Below are 17,807 nucleotides of genomic sequence, written 5' to 3'. Positions count from 1 at the left end.
ACCACCCCTGAACCCTCATCTGAGTGGAAGAGCAAAGCAACCTTGTTGGGAGCAGGGGCATCCACTTTGGCATACATAGCTTTGCTAAAGGTTTCAAAACAAGACTTTTGGCTCCTTCCACTTATGAGTATTGAAAAATTGCAGCTAAAATTAACTCATCTCTAGGGCCCGTCTTTCCAGATCATTAGAAAATTCATCAGTGCTCCTGGCCCAGGACAGTGAATACTGGTTATGCAGACACTAAGGAACAGGACCCAGAAGTTCCAGGGATGCTACAGAACTGGTGGAGGTGGGGGGAGACAGAGGGAAACACCTCAAGATAATGCCATGAGCAGACTGGGATTACAATTCAGTGGAACTGGTTTATTTGCAGGGGTGGTTCCAGGAAGTGGGCAAGGGAGGGGGCAGAGTGAAACAGAGAAGGAAGAAAGTGAATAGAAGGTGGAGATGAAAAGCAGGTTATCTCTCTGGGCAACTAGGGCTCAGTTCTTCTGGGGAACATTAAGGAACCATGTGGAACATATCAGAATTGTCATTTTCCTTCTTCCTCCACTAAGTTCAGAGAGGGTGGGGCATTTACCCATTTTACCCCCTTGGGTGATGATTGTCCCTTTGTGGGGAGAGGGTGGTACTGAGAGCCATCTGTGATCTGAGGCGGAAAAGCAGGAGGTATATCTTGTGTGAGCTACACCAGTGACCCTCACACATCAGCTGCCTTAGGATCACTTGGAGGACTTGTTAACCATAGACCTCCAGGAGCCAACCCTAGAGTTTCTGATTCAGTAGGTCTGAGGTGGGGCCCAAATATTTGCATTTCTAACAAGCTCCCAAGTGATGCTCATGCTGCTGGTCTAGGGCCCACACTTTGAGAACCACTGGGCTAAACCTGGGACATCTGCAATGTGCATGGAACTGTCCACCACAGCTATGCTGAAACCTGGTGGATTGAGGAGATATAGCACTCCAAGTGTGTGCCCAAGAGGCCGAAGTCTTTATATCTATATTCTCTATAAATATAAAGAGGGGTTTGGAAACAGGGACAGGCAGAGGCAAAGCTGCTAGTTCTGTATTTACTGTAGATTTGTGTGGTAGATGACACTGCAGCAAAAGTAGTGAGTGAGACAGCACTAGGTCCTGCCTTCCCTGAGCTCACATTCCGAAAGGGGGAAAGACACCTCTCCAGACAACTCAGAGCAGTCAGGCCTCTGATGGGGGAAGCCACCCTAAATCAGAGGGGTGTGGGACCCCAGAAGCAAAGTCTAACCCCTTTGGCCCCTAGGGAGTTAAGGAGGCTTCCTGGAGGAGGGGACCTTTATGCTGAGGCCTGAAGGATGAGTATAACTGAAGCAGGTGGACAAAGAACCCCCCTGTGCCATTTGTGTACAGGTCAACAGTGCCTTAATGCCATAGCATATATGCAGCCTGGGGGTCCTGGGGTGCCTGGATAGTACTGTGCGTGGGTGTGCATGTGCTCATTTAGCTCCTGGAAGGAGATCCTGGTAGGATGGTTGTCTTGGAACTCCACTTAATTGCTGCATTTACTTAATTTCAACATCTGGAGAGGGGGACAGAAGCAATGGAAACAGCCACAGCAGGAAGAATGCAGTTAAACTGCCTGAGAGCTGAGGGGACCTGGGGGGAGGAGGACGGCTGGTATCTGTACACAGAGTCTGCTCAAATACACACAGATACACACCGGGGACACCCCATACTCACACATGCACATCAAGCACTCAGAGGCTCACCAGAACACACATGGACATGGCAGGCACATGGAACAAACATACATCTGAGCTCCTGTTCAAATTCAGGAGACACGCACAAGGGTACACTTAGAAACACACACCTCAGAAACACACACACAGACTCACAGACATGTGACAGGGTACATGTGCAGAAACACTCTGCACACAGATCCTTTCTTACACACATGTGTGAGTCACACATCCACATATACATACAAGAAACACACAGGGTGGGGCAAATATAGGTTTATAGTTGTGAGTATGTGAAACACAGCTTATTCTTGTATTATTATTTATTAATTATTGGATTATTTTCCATACGAACAACTGTAAACCTACTTCTGTCCAACTCTGTATTTAGAGAGTCACAAACAATTGCAAGGGATGGGTACACTCATACACACATGTACATGTGTGCGCAAGTACACCCAAATTAATGAAGTCAGTCTGTTTGCCTAAAAAAGGTCACTATAAATAAGCCAACTTAGGCACCTTCCAAGTCAGGGGAGGGGTATCAGAGCAAGAAAAGATGGAGGTGGTGTCCCTTTATCCTCAACCAGCACCTACCAACTCCAGTCAAACCAGTGGGGTTCACTGGAATTAGCTCAGCTTTGTAATTAACACATGAATCAGTACTGAGCACTAGGGACTCACTTTAAAGATCAGGCGCAGCCCTGGCAGGGTAGCTCAGTTGGTTAGAACATTGGCCTGATACGCCAAGGTTTCGAGTTCAATCCCCAGTCAGGGCACATACAAGAATCAACCAATGATGCATAAACAAGTAGAACAACATATTAATGTTTCTCTCTCTCTCAAATCAATAGAAAAGATCAGGCCCAAAGGTGCACCCCCATATGCAGGTTCAAAAGAGAGGAGCAGAAAGATTAGGATACCCTCCCCCTCTCCACCCCCTCCCTGTACACATACACTAACCAGACTGATGGATCCCAGGCAAACACCAACATCTTCAGGACAACCCCAAGGCCCTGTGCATGAGGTTCTGCTTAATTACAGTGAAAGATCTACCACCACGTTCAGAGTCTGCTTTAAGAACTTCCAGCTATCAACAGGGAATAAGAATATGGGGAAAAGTTTACATTTGTGCAAAGAGTGGAGGTAAATATAACGACAACTTTAAGGCGCAAACACAGAGACTTTGGGCCACTGTGTAGACCTGACAGGTAAAAAGCCTGACCACCACAATGGGAGGTTAGAGGCTCATTTTACAGAATGACTAGTGCTCAAGTTTTACTGATTTCAGGGGCCCAGAGAGGAAAGGTTAGTGTATTAGCGAGTGTAATTCCAGCTGCTGTAGCAAATAACCCCCTGGATTTTAGTGGCTTCATATGATAGTTTATTTCTCACCGCAGGTGTCCTGCTTGGTTGGCAGCTGTTTTCCATTTGGTGATTCATATCCAAGACTTGTGAATTTTGTGGGGCTCAGAATTATCTGCTTCCACCTGGCAAATGGAAGGTGATGGGGTGCGGAAGATTCATCAACTTCTTTAAAAACTTGGCCCAGAAGTGACCTACAAAGTTCCTTCCTGCCCGTATTTTATTGGAGAGAACTAGTCACATGGCTGCCCTGATTTTGGGGGGGGGGGGGGCGGCTGAGAACAGATTCTCAGGCTGGGCAGCTCCCTCCCAGTCACAGCTACTGAAAGAGAGCGTGGATTACAAGGGACTCAACATCAATCACCACCAGATCTACAACCTCAGGGGAGGCAGCAAAAAGAGGCTGTGGGACCTTGTTTCATCTACTACATCAAATCCTCTCCAGGGAGAAGTTCCTAGCCCCACCCCAACCACCTGCACACCTAACCTGGTCCCCAACCTTGGGGTGGGCGACCACAAATTTGGCCCCTTTGAGGGCAGAGTGAATCTGGCTCAATTTGATAAATCCTTAGGTGAGCACAAAAGGATGGTAGTGAGTGTCCAGTGTTTTTCTCTAAGCATTTATTGAGCTCTCGCTGTTTGCAGGCATGATGCTGGGAACATGTCTGTGAATCAGATACAGTCCAGGCTTTGGAACTGGGTCTCCTCATAAGGCAGAAAGAGAACAGATAATTTCTGAACCTGAGGGTGATGCTCCATTATGAACAAGATGGAAGATAGGAGAGGGGCACGGAAGCCACCAAATCTACCAGCCAGGTGACAGTGGGGTGGGGTTCATGGAAGGGATGGGGCAGCATTTGAGCAGGAGGTCACCTGAACCAAAAGGGGATAGGGCTTTCTAGGAATGAACATAATGGCTGTGTGCAAACCCAGGTACTAATTAGAAACCTAATGATTCCAGCTCCTAACACAAACCACTGCTGATTCAAGTGCTAATTATAAATTTACGCCATTGTCAACTCCATCCTGGAGTTGGGCTAAATTACAAATTTGGGCAGGAGTGAGAGCAATAATCACCAACTCAGAGTCCACATGTTAATTACCCCATCTTGAGTTGGTTCATGTGCTAAATAACAACCTTGGGATAAGTTAATAGAGTGATCAAAGTGATACTGGACAACAAATGGGTCCAGGCTGCCTCTCACTACTTGAGCCAATTAAGTGGAGATAGGGTTGAATCATATATGAGTGTTTATTGCAATAATGCCAGCAGTGTGGGAGAGCAGCATGGTCATTCACATAAAACCTGCTCCCCCCACCCCATAAGTCAGCTGCTTATTCGGGTAGAAGTACATAGATTACCTGGGGAAGTGGGTATAAGGAATAAGAATGGGTATAATAGTTACAGTTATAGGAAATGGGGGTTGCGGGGGGTTGCAAAGGGTGGGGCATCTCCCAGGTTGGGGGGGATTTGGGCTGGGCCGCTGGGGACTCCATTGTTTCTGAATCAAGGTTGTTAATCTTTCTGAGATGATAGGCAGTTCTCAGAACAGGAGAATGGACCACATTCCAAGGTTAAGTCCCATGTCCCGGGGCATAAAACTCTCAGCTAGGTTAGAATGTGCTTTCCCTAATTAGAACAGAACAATCATGGTTAACAGAGCATGATTAATACTTCTGCCCCTAACAAAAGGGTGTTGTATTCATAGTTAGGAGGAGCACAGACTCTGAAGCCTGAGAGCCTGAGTTCAAATCCCAGCTCTGTCACTGAGCAGCTGAGTGACTTTGGACAAATTATCCTTTCTCTGGGCCTCACCGTCATTCCTCTAAAAGGGTGGGTGGGTGGGGGCTACTAGTACTTCAAATGGCTGTTGGGAGGATTAAATGGGACAATACATGGAAAGCGCTGGGAACAGTACCTGGCACATGAGTACTTAGTTTATTAAGCAGTGGCTGTACTAATGGTAAGGATACTGTGCAGCCAACAGTTACTGTCCTGATTTCCGTTAATCCTCATAGCGGGTCCTACCTCTAATTTCCTCACCACTCCCACCTTTCCTTGGCGCGGGTCCGCCGACTCACTCTTGGAAAGACATCCTGGAGGTTCCCAGGGTGACCCTCGTGGTGCCCAGTCCCGCCCCCGCCCCTCTCAGCACCATTCCCACGCCGGAGCATAACCGCCCAGCGGCCACGTGGGGGCAGCAACACACCGCTCAGGCCCTGCACGCGCCATGCATTGTGGGGCGCGTAGTCTCCCGGACGGGTTCAGCAGTAGTTCCTGCCCGGCACACGAACTGCATTTCCCAGAAGGCCAGGCGACACCCTCTGCCTCACCTTGCTCAAGTTCGGAGGCAGAGGCCTCGCCCTCTGAAGCGCGCCTCCGCCGCGGCGCGGGGGGTTATGGGGTGAGGGGGCTGACCCCCGCGGCGGCGGGAGGGCGGTGCCGCGCCCGCGTGGGCGGTTTGTCGCGCGCGTTGAACCCTAGCTGGTGGGTGGGGACAGACGTTCTGCTCCGGGAGACTCAGCCGCCGGAGCTGAAGTTAGGGCGGCGGTAGGGGTCTCGCAGTCCTTCGCTCCGGGAAGAGCCAGACGGCGACCGCTGTGTACCCCCGGAGCCAGGCCAGCCGCCTGCCGGCCCCGCTGCTTCTCCGCCGTCCGTGGGCAGCGCTCCAGCCTGGTCATGGAGTCCCCGTCTTAAAGAAAATACAAAATAGCCCCGCCGGGGTGGCTCAGCGGTTGAGCGTGGACCTAGGATCCAGGCGATGGGGGTTCGATTCCCGGTCAGGGCACATGCCCGGGTTGTGGGCTCCATCAATGACTCTAATCATTGATGTTTCTATCTCTCTCTCTCCCTCTCCCTTCCTCTCTCTGAAATCAATAAAGATATATTAAAAATAATAATAAATAAGTAAATCCCTTTCCTATCTTTTCTCTTCTGTCTCTCTCCATCTCTGCCTGCCCCCCCCCCCTCTTGCACACACACCTCTTTTAAAAAACCTTATCATGGTAATGTTAAATCGTGCCCCAAAATAGAATAGTATAATGATTCTCCAGGTACTATTTTTCAACAATTATCCACATATGGCCAATCTTGTTTTATTTTTTCTGCCTTGCCCCCCGACCCCCACAGAATTAGTTTGAAGCAAATCCCAGGCATCATATAATTTCATCCATAAATACTTCTATATGTATCTCTAAAATATAAGGGTCTTTAAAAAAATACTTTTATCACAGCTAAATGAACAATTCCTTAACATTATCTATCTCCAGCCCCTCTCCAAAGTCCCTGATTGTCCTTAAAGTGTGTTTTAACTGTCGGCTTGTTCAAGCCAGAATCCAAGTAGGATACATTCATGGCATTTTGTTGATGCCTCTTTCAGTCTTATTCTATGGCAGTTTCCCATTCGCTGTCCTCACAGCCTGAGTTGGCTGGTTGCCGTTACTTGGTGTCTTTTAATATGTTCTCCTGTCCCCTGTATGTCTTGCAAACTGGTAGATCTAGAGGCTGGGTCAGATTGAGGTTCAATTTGGGGTAAGTACACTTCATGGGTGATGTCGAGTTCTTCTACGAGGAGGCACATGGTAATGTCTGGATGTTTCTTTTTTTCTGATGTTAGTATCCAGTGTTGTTTATAAGTGTTGTCAGCCTGATCCATCTATTATAAAATCACAGCCAAACTTAAGGAAGTGTCTACATGCTCTCTCTTCCATCTCTCTCCCTCTATCCTACAAAAACCATCCTGTGTATTGCTAAAGCCCTTCCATGTTGCTCACCTCAAAAGGCAATTCTCCATCCTCAACTGACTGGTTCTGCAATAACAAGTCTGTGCTGTGCTGTCCAATTCGACAGCCACTAGCTACACAAGTGGCTATTGAGGGCTTAACTAGTGATAATTGAGGTGTGCTGAAAATGCAAAATACACACTGGGATTCCAAAGACTTAGGAGAAAAAAAAAAAGAATCTAAAATATCTCAGGAATTGAAAAAAATATTGATAACATATTGAAGTGATAGTATTTGGAATATATTAACAATAACATATATAAGTGAAATATTTTATTAAAATTATTTTCACCTATTTACTTTTTAAATGTGGCTACTAGAAATTTTAAAATCACATTTGTGGTCCACATTATACTTCTATTCAAAATTGTTGTTCTAGATCACTGGTTTTCAAAGTGTGATCTGGACCAGTGGCATCAGCATCACATGACTTGCTAGTGTGAAACTGAAAGGGAACCTCAACTACAGTTGGAGTAAGCATGGCCTGTAGGGCGAGCTCTCACACCCTCATCATAAATAGCCCCAAATAGGAAGAGACATACCTTGCATCTCCAATAGGAAGATGTTTTCTACTTTATTACCTTAGCAGGAGGAAGAAAGATTTTTCTCCTTGCTGACCAACAACTCAGCCAATGAGAGACTCTCACTACTCAGCCAATGAAAAGCCACTACACTTTGAACTCCCAATTTCCTCCAATGCACTTGCTGTAACAGCTCCTCTCAACTCCTCCCTTTCCTCTATAAAAGAACAGTCCCTCTCCATTGTTCTCCAGATTTGCCTATGGTTTTGCCATAGCTCACGCATCCCAAATTGCAATTCTTTGCTGTTCCCTAATAAACCCATTTTTGCTGGTAAAATAACTGTGACTTTAATTTTTTTAGGTCAACATTAGAAATGGAAAGTCTCTGTTGCCCTAGACCTACTGAACCAGAATCTCTGGGGACAGGACCCAATAGTCTGCATTTTAATGAGTCCCCCAGACTATTCTTGTCTGAAAACTCCCCTTACAGTTTTCTGTGACACAAGACTCCCCTGAACCCAACCACTTCTCATCCCTTACTGTTAACACCCTGGTCCAGGCACCCTTTGGCCCTACCTGGACCATCACAGTTACTTACAAACTGCTTTCCCTGCCTCTAATCCTGAGCCCTACTTGTAGTCCTCACATCACAAGTTGGGGGGGGGTTGTGATTTCTCAAAACCATAAACCACATCACGTTATTTCCCTGCTTAAAACCTTCCAATGGTTTCTCGTTGCACTTAGAGTAAAATCCAAACTCCTTCCCGAGGCCCCTGTGGCCTCCCCATCCTCACATCATGCCCTGACTCCTCAGTCACTCTTTCTGCCCAGCCAGGCCACCCTTCTCACTGCTTCTCACACACTCACAGCCCTTTCCTGCCTCGGGGACTTTGTGATGGCCATTTCCTCTTCTGAGAACATGGTCCTCCCAGATCTTTGCAGGGTTGACTCTCTTTTCCTTCAGGTCTCAGCTCAGGTGCCCCCATCTCAATATTGCCATTGTGCCACGCCAACTAAAGCCCAGCTCCTCCATACCCATGTTCACACAACATTACCCATCTCTCATTCTCTGCATGTTGGGGGCCACCCGCCATCATCCCTCTTCTTTGTCTGTCTGTTTCTCCCACTGCAACACAAGCATACCGGGGCAGGGACTCCTCTCTTGCTCAGCACTTTGTCCTTGGTGCCTCACACAGCATGCACACAGTAGGTGCTCAATAAAGATCTTTTCACTGACCCAGTGAGTGAACTGCTGCAGCTCCACCCCCTCAGTCTCTCTTGCTGTCTCCACCTACTTGGAAGTCAGAGGACCGTGGCGTCTACAAGGTTTGAAATATCAGAATATTCCTCATGACAATCCTGATTTTTGCTACACTGGGAAATCTGACAACACGGTGCCCACTTTCTTACTTGGGGACAATAGGCTGGAGCTGCTATACTTGTGAGGGCCCGACAAGGATACAGAAACCACTCCCATATTAGGACAGAGGGACCTTAACACATGGAAGTGATTACACAGCAGATGGAGGAGCTGAGGGGCCAAATGGGAGCCATGAAGCAATAGGAAATTAGCAGAAGTGGGAAGCCGATGCAACCCCAGGCCGGAGGAACAAAGGAAGGAGGTGGTGTCACCAGAGCCTAGAGGTAAAGTCACCTATTAGAAGCTGGAATCTCAGTGGGATTGTCTAGCAGGCTAAAGCTGTGGAGGAGGCCCGGCCACAGGGCTAGAGGGGAGAATTACTCTGGCCTCTTCCTCCCGGTCTCCAGGATCCTGCCACCGCTTCCCAGGGGAGCCCCAGGTAAATCCAGATGAAGGGAGAGACTGGGAACTGGCCTGAGATGCAGGAGGAAAGGGGGTGGGGTGGGGTGGGACAGGTTGGGGGCGAAGACAGCCCAGAGCAGCACCACGCGGGTTCCCGCCTCGCCCTGCCGTCCCGCACCAGGCCCCACTCGCTGATCCACATGACACGTCTGGCTGCTTTAGGTTAGAGCGCAGCTTGAGTTCGCAACCCTGGTGTTTCAGTTATCCATGGCTGCATAGCAGATTATTCCAAAATTAAGCAGCTTAAAACAACCGTTTTCTTTTTCTTCCAACTTTGTGGATCAGAAATTCAAGAAGAGGTCCTGATTGGGTAGCTCAGTTGGTTAGAGCGTCGTCCTGATACGCCAAAGCTGCAGGTTCGATCCCTGGTCAGGGAACATACGAGAATCAGCCAATGAATACATGAACAAGTTGAACAAAAAAAATCGATGTTTCTCTCTCTCTCTCAAAACTCAACAAATAATAAATAAATAAATAGTATCCTAATGCTGAGTAATTGACTCATACATGTTGTGTTTTTTAATCCTTACCAGAGGATATTTTCCATTGCTTTTCAGAGAGAGTGGAAGGGAGAGAGAGAGAAGCATTGATGTGAGAGAGACACATTGATTGGTTGCCTCCTGCACATGCTGGGACCAGGGCTGGGGATCAAGCCTGCAACCAAGGTACATGCCCTTGGTTGGAATCGAACCCTGGACCCTTCAGTCCACGGGCCAATGCTCTAACCACTAAGCCAAATCGGCTGGGGCCATAGCTGTTTATTTTTAAAAATAAAGAAATTCAAGAAGCGCCTGGTGGGGCTATTTTTGCTTGGTGTTTGTCATGTGGTTGAAGTCAGATGTTGACTGGGACTGGAGTCATTTGAAAACTCTACTGGATTTGTGCCCAGGGTGGCTCACACACATGGCTGGCAATGTTGCTGGCTGTCAGCTGTTCATCAGAGCAGCTATACGTGGTCACTCCAGTGATTTTATGTGATGGCTGGCTTCTCCCAGAGTATGTGTCCCAAAGATCCAGGCAAAAATTGCATGGCCTTTTCTGACTTGGCCTCAGAAGTCACACAGCATCACTTCTGCTGCCTTCTGTCAGTTAAAGCAGTCACTAGCCCACCCAGATTCAAGATGGGACTATATGGATCCCACCCCTTGATGTGAGGAATTGGTGGCCACATCTTGCTACAAAGAATGTTCTTTGAGGCAGACTGTGGACATTGCCCTTAAATGAATCTCGCCATTAAAGTCTGGTGGCTTTGATGACCATCTACACAGCTACAATTCCCAGACATATTTGCAGCCCAGACCCTTTTTAAAAAAACATATTTTTACTGCCAGGCCAGTGATGCTCAGTGGTTGAGCATTGACCCATGCATCATGAGGAAGCCAGTTTGATTCATGGTCAGACCCCCCTTAAGTCAGGGGGTAGACACGCTAACCACTGAGCCAACCCGGCCAGGGCCCCTTTCGTGATATACAGAACAACTACCAACTAGATGCCCCCCCAGATTGCTTAGACACCTCAAAATATCTGGACTCAAGTAATTCTGATACCCAGTTACAGGTTGGGAAACACTATTCTTTTTGTTGTTTTTGTTGTTGACACTATTACAGATGTCTCCCATTTTCCCCACCTTTGCCCCCCTCCACCCCTCCCCTGGCCTTCACCACTCTGTTGTCTGTGTCCGTGGGCTATGTGTATATGCTCTGTGGCTACTCTCTTCATCTTCTTTTATCCAGTCCTTCTAACTCCCCTCCCCTCTGCCCTCTGTCAGTCTGTCTCATGCTTCCATGCCTCTGGTTCTATTTTGTTTGTCAGTTTCTTTTGTTCATTAGATTCCACATATAAGTGAGATCATAGGGTATTTGTCTTTCTCTGACTGGCTTATTTTGCTCAGCGTAGTAATCTCTAGGTCCATCCATGCTGTTGCAAAGCATAGGAGTTCTTTCTTCTTTACAGCTGCGTAGTATTCCATGGTGTGAATGTCCCCCAGCTTTTTCCCTTCCCCACTCATCTGCTGATGGGCACTTGGGCTGTTTCCAGATCTTAGCTATTGTAAATAACAGTGCTATGAACATAGGGGCGCATATATTCTTTCTGAGTGGTGTTTTGGGATTCTTATGATATATGCCCAGAAATGGGATTGCTGGGTCAAAAGGCAGTTCCATTTTTAATTTTTTGAGGAAACTCCACACATTTCTATTTCCCATAGTGGCCGCACCATTTTGCATTCCCACCAGCAGTGCACTAGGGCTCCCTTTTCCCCACACCCTCGCCAGCACTTATTGTTTGTTGATTTACTGAGGGGAGCCGTTCTGACAGGTGTGAGGTGATCCTTCATTGTGGTTTTAATTTGCATCTCTGATGATTAGTGCAGTCGAGCAGTTTTTCATATGTCTGTCGACCATCTGTATGTTCTCTTTGGAGAAGCGTCTATTCAGGTCCTTTGCTCATTTTTTAAAAGTGTTTGTTTTTGTTTTTTAAATATATCTTTATTGATTTCAGAGAGAGGGAAAGAGAGAGATAGTAACATCAATGATGAGAGAGTCATTGATCGGCTGCAGCCCGCAACCCGGGCCTGTGCCCTGAGCGGGAATTGAACCCCGATCTCCTGGATCCTAGGTTGACGCTCAGCCGCTGAGCCACGCCCGGCCGGGCCTTTGTCCATTTTTTAATTGGATTGTTTGTCTTCCCGGTGTTGGGATGTATGAGTTCTTTATATATTTTGGAAATTACCCCTTACCAGATATATCATTGGTAAATATGTTCTCCTACACAGTGGGTTCCCTTTTCATTTTGTTGATGGTTTCTTTTACTGTGAAGAAGTTTTTAGTTTGATGTAGTCTCATTTGTTTATGTTTCCTTTTGTTTCCCTTGCCCTAGGAAATATATGGTAAAAAACTTGCTACACAAGATGCCTATGCTTTCTTTTTTTGTTGCTGTTAATCCTCACCTGAGGATAATTTTTCTATTGATTTTTAGAGTGATTGGGAGGGGTGGGGGAGAGAGAGAGAGAGAGAAACATTGATTGGTTGTCTCCTCCATGCACCTCAACTGGGGCCTGGGATCAAACCTGCAACCCAGGTACATGCTCCTGACTGGGAATTGAAACCGAGGCCCTTCGGTTCGTGGGCTGACACTCTCACCACTGAGCAACACTGGCCAAGGCACCTATGTTTTCTTCTAGGATTTTTATGGTTTTGCAACTTACATTTAAGCCTTTCATCCATTTTGAGTTTATTCTTGTGTATGGTGTATGTTGGTGGTCTACTTTTTTTTTTTTTTGCATGTACCTGTCCAATTTTCCCACCACCATTTATTGAAGAGACTGTTTTTATTCCATTGTATGCTTTTGCCTTCTTTGTCAAATATTGACCATAAAGGAGTGGGTTGATTTCTAGGCTCTTGGTTCTGTTCCAATGACCTATATGGCTGTTGTTGTGCCAATACCAGGCTGTTTTGATGACAGTGACTTTGTAGTATAGTTTGATATCTGGTATTGTGATCCCTCCAACTTTGTTCTTCTTTCTCAAAATTGCTGAGGCTATTCTATTTTTTAATTTTGGTTCCATATGAATTTTTGGAGTATTTGTTCTAGATCTGTGAAATATGCCACTGGTATTTTAATGGGAATTGCATTAAATTTATAGATTGCTTTCTTTAGTATGGACGTTTCAATAATGTTAATTCTTCCAAACCATGAACATGGTATATGTTTCCACTTATTTGTATCTTCCTCTATTTCTTTCTTCAATGTCCTATAGTTTTCTGAGTACAGGTCTTTTACCTCTTTGGTTAAATTTATCCCTAGGTATCTTTTGTTGTTGTTGTTGCAATAGTAAATGGGATTGTTTTCTTAGTTTCTCTTTCTGATAGTTTATTATTGGTGTATAAAGGGGAATCACTATTTTTCAGGGTGAATGCCGACTTTCTTACTGTGGCATTCAGGGCCTCCGTTATCCCCATTATATAGACCTTGATTTGGTGCTGGCCTCATCTCTCTGACTTGGACTTTGGGATTCACCAAGACTGAGTCTCTAAGTGATTTCTCACCTATGTACCTTGTACCTACTCTTCCATTTGACTGACTGTGCTCTGGGGTCCCCTCCTCCATGAAAACCTTTCCAAGCACTTAGTCTCTCAGGGCCCAGGAATGACCTGGGTCCATATGTTCACTGCATTTCAGGACACTGCCTGCGAGGCCTGCCATTGCATGTGCGTCCTGCATGGCCCTTGTGAATGGTCAATAGGAGCAATTTAATGGATTGTGGAGTCGGTCATACCGAGATTCCCAAAGAACTATACTTCCCTATTCATACTCTTTCTTATATAGTCCTGTCCCCTTGAATCTGCCTTGGACATAAAGTGTCTTGCTTTAACCAGTAATGTGACTGAAGTCACTCCTGGCCAGTTCTGGCCTAAGCCTTAGGCCAAACAGCTTTTGATTTTATATACTGTTTGGGAGACCCCATGGAAAGGCCACATGGAGAGGCTACACAGAGGGATCGTGTGGAGAAGCCACATGGGGAACAGAGAAAGCCAGATAACAGTGTCCCTCAGCCATGGCGGCTGTCCTGAAGCGCCAGACGTATAAGTGAGGAAGCTTTCTTGGATGTTCTAGTCTTAGCTGATGTCATGTGGAACACAGACAAACCATCTCTGCTGATCCTATATCCAGCAACTTAGCCAAATTCTGTTATAAATTCCAATAAAAATTCGTCTATAAGATCTTCTTAATTTTCTTTAATCAGAGTCTTATAATTGATCAGAAACGATGCTAACTTTGCCCCCCCACTGCTCTACTGTGGAGTTGAGGTCTCCAGAAAAAAATTGAACAGAAGTGGAGACCACAGGCATCTTTTTCTTATTCCAAATCTTAGAAGGAAAGCTTTTAATATTTAACCACTAAGTGTTTTAATACTTAACTGTATATGATGTTAGCTATAGGCACTGGTAAGGTTATTCATCAAATTTAAAACTTCATTTATATTCCTATTTTGCTGAGAATTTGAATCATGAACTGATGTTGAATTTCATCACACACCTTTTTGGCATCTATTGAGGTAATCATGTGTTTCCCTCCCTTAACTAGTTAATATGTTGGTTTATATTAATTGATTTTCTAGTATTCAGTCCACCTTGCATTTTTGCTATAACTCTAGCTTGGTCATAATCTATTTCAAATATTGCTTCTACCTCATTTTTCTGGGACTACGACAAAATGAGATAGACTTTCTTTTTATCTTAGCTTTTGTATTTCTTTTTTTTTCCCCCTCTCTCTACTGAATTCTAGATAGTTTCTTTTGACCAATCTTCTTTTACCAGCTATGTCTAATCTCTGTTAAACCTGCTAATTGAGTTTTTAATTTCAACGATTGTATGTTTCAGTTCTGGAATTGCTCCGTTTTGTATTCTAATACGCTTTCTCACTTTTTATGGTTTTCAGTTCCCTGATAAAATTTTCAGACATGTGTTTTGCGTTCTTGAAAGTACATGTTAGCATATTACAGTCTGTAGCTGATAATTCTAGTATCTGAAGTGTTTGCATATATGTTTTTATATATGTTGTTTCTGCTGGTTCTCTTTCACGGTGTCTTAGATTTGTAGGAAGATATCAAGACTTAATACATTGGTATATCACTCCAGAGGGGATATTTGCTTGCTTCTGTCAGTCATCTGGGTACACCTGACTCACTCAGGGGGTACAGGGGTGAGCTGTAAATTTTTGTGAGGGCTAGGTGACTTCTGGCTTACTCTTACTTTGAGTGTGATGGCCTTCAGACCCCAGCTTCAAGTGAAGAGCTGATGTTCAGAACCCCCAGTCTGGGTGGGCCTAGGCCTTACTTTTGCCCCCATGTCCCAAACTCTCTTCTGGATTGGAAAATGCCCTCAAAACAAAGTGAGGGCATTTATGTTTGGGTTCCACTCTTGTTTTCCTCTGGATTTTGGACAGTATTTTTTTACCCTCTTACTAGTGCTTTGCTGTTTTTAATAGTTTTCCCCACATATTTCACCCTGCAGTTTTGTTTGCTCTCCAGTGGAGGCTGGTTTCTAATTTCTTAGAACACTGTTACAGGCAGCAGAAGTCCTGTATTTTTTGTCCCACAAAGTTGCCTTTATTTGATGTGTTTTCTGAAATTAAAATACCTTAATTTTTTTCCTTATTATATAGGTTAAAAATACTGCCTGTAAAAAAAAAATCAAATTTTAAAATATCAAAAATATGACCCAAAAAAACCCCAAATACACAACAACAACAACAACAACAAAAAACCCACATTAAAAAAATATGTCATCTAAATCCCACCACCCAGAGATAACCATTGTTGACATTGTCTTGACTGGACATTCACACTTTTCTCTACGCAGATATATGTAATTTTACATATATAACTTTATATAAATGACATCATGTTATACACAATTTTGTTTTCATATATTTCCTTTACTTTAAATCTTATTTGCTCGTACCCTCCCCATCTCCTGTCCTGACCCAGGTCATCAGTATTACCAATGTTAGCAGCCTGAGGTGTATCCTTTCAATTACTTTCTCCACTATTTCTCAAAAATGCAGACGTATATACACATATGTATAAGGGATTCTCTTTGGTCATTGTTTGGTATCATACTATTCACTCCTCTGCATCTGGCTTTTCTCAGGTGAGATCCCTTCAAATCAGCTTGTAGAGTTCTAATTCACTTGTAATTACTGCATTTGTAACATGATTGAACCACAATTGATAAATCTATGAAGCATTGCTCCAAGTATATTTTAAAAGCTTTCATTTTACAAGTAAAAAGTCAACCAAAGTGCCAGTGCCACTTCCTTGCAGCTGTGGTTCAGGCATGTGTCTTACATTCTGCCAATCAAATGCACCCACCTTTAAATTTTTTTTTAGTTTGGAAAATTTTGAAAAGACAGAAAAGAAGACAGAAGAGTATGAAGAATTCTCAATAATCTATTTCCCCCAGGAACCATCCAACAATGGCCTATCCTTTCCCACTAATTCCCCTCTCCTGTCTTGTTAGGTAACAAATCCCAGACATCATATTTTATCTTGGTACTCACACCAGAATTTGATTTTGAAGAGAGTGAGGGAAAGACGGCAACAACATATAAAATGGATTCTGATGCGAACAACAGAAGTCTTAGCAGGAAATATGGGTGACATCAGGATTTATGTAGCCCCCGGACTGATCCTCTGGCCCTCCTGGGGATTCAGTGCTCTCCCTCAAACACATTCCCTTTTCTGTTTAAACTATTTACAGTGGCTTCTACTGTATGCAACAAAGAATCCTGACTGCTTGCTGCATTTGGGTCAAGTGTAGCCTTGCTTTAATGACCAGAGTAAAAAAAACAAAAACAAAAAACCCCAGAAAAAACAGCATGATGACCAGAGCCAGGGGGTGGGCACAGGTAGTTCCTACTTTCAAATTGTGAAGCGGCAGGTTCTTTGAGAGAGGGGCAGAACGGGAAATGTCACGCGTATCTATTGTGCTGATGGCCCAGGGCCCCTCTTTCCTCCTGGCAATTATACTCTTTTTGTGTTAGTGCGGGTTCCCCCAGAACAAGACCCTGAGAGGATTCAAGTGCAAGTTATTTACTTAGAAGGTTCAGAGAGCCCCGGTGGGGGCGGGGAAGGGGGACAGAGAAGAGTTAGTTAACCAAGGGTGTGTTAGCCAGGCCGATTGGCTCTGAATCTTGCTGGGAGTTACCGCAGGCAATGTAGAAGCCTGGAGTGTTCCATCCAAAAGGCGAGGGGGCTGGGGCGTCTACTGATCGGTCCCATCACTTACTGGGGGAGGGCTGCTCCCAGGGGCATTAACTCCCCGGCCCTTTCCAGCCTGGGCAGAGCAGGTCCCAGCAGTGAGAAAGGGCCCTCGAGGAGACAGTCACAGTGCCAGCTGGCATTTGGGAGCTGGCAGTGTGCTTGCAAATGGTAAATGCTCAAGGAATATGGGTGCGGCACCAACAGCATCCCCTACACCCTGCTTCTAGGGACTGTCCCTCCTGCTGTCTCAGTGTTCTCAAGGGTCCTGTCTTTTTTTTTTTTTTTTTTACAGACTTCCTTCCCTACCCCTGCCACAGGTAAGATTGATTTGGGGATAGACAAGTAATCCATGCTGAGCTAATCTTAACCCTTTCCCAGGATTATTATTATTTTTTTTTAATCATGGGACCAGCCCGAGTGAGCTGTTAATGGCAGAAACTGTGCTTCCGTAGGGAACAGAGAGGGCTGAACAAAGCTGGTGCAGAGGCAGAGGCAAGCTATGGAGAGAGAGTCCTGGGGCCAGTCCAGATCCGTCTGAAGTGCCATCACCCCCCTTCCTCTGATGTTTGAGTGCTCAGGGTTCCCTTAGAGCCTGTGCGGGTTAACCTGCGAATCCGCACAAACTTCACCCTCCGAGCTCAGCTAGTGCAGGCCGGGCATTTGAAACTACGACAGAGAGAATATAGATTTGGCTACAGTAAAGAAGTACCCCCAATAATAATGCTGTTTGCATTGTCTATTGCTGTGTAACAGACCACCCCAAAATGTAGTGGCTTAAAACAAGGATTTATGCCTTCCCTGGCTCGACTCAGTGGGTAGAGTGTCGGCCTGTGGA

This window comes from Miniopterus schreibersii (assembly GCF_964146895.1).
Source record: "Miniopterus schreibersii genome assembly, chromosome: 18".
NCBI classification, from domain to species: Eukaryota; Metazoa; Chordata; class Mammalia; order Chiroptera; family Miniopteridae; genus Miniopterus; species Miniopterus schreibersii.
This window is presented reverse-complemented; position numbering follows the sequence as displayed.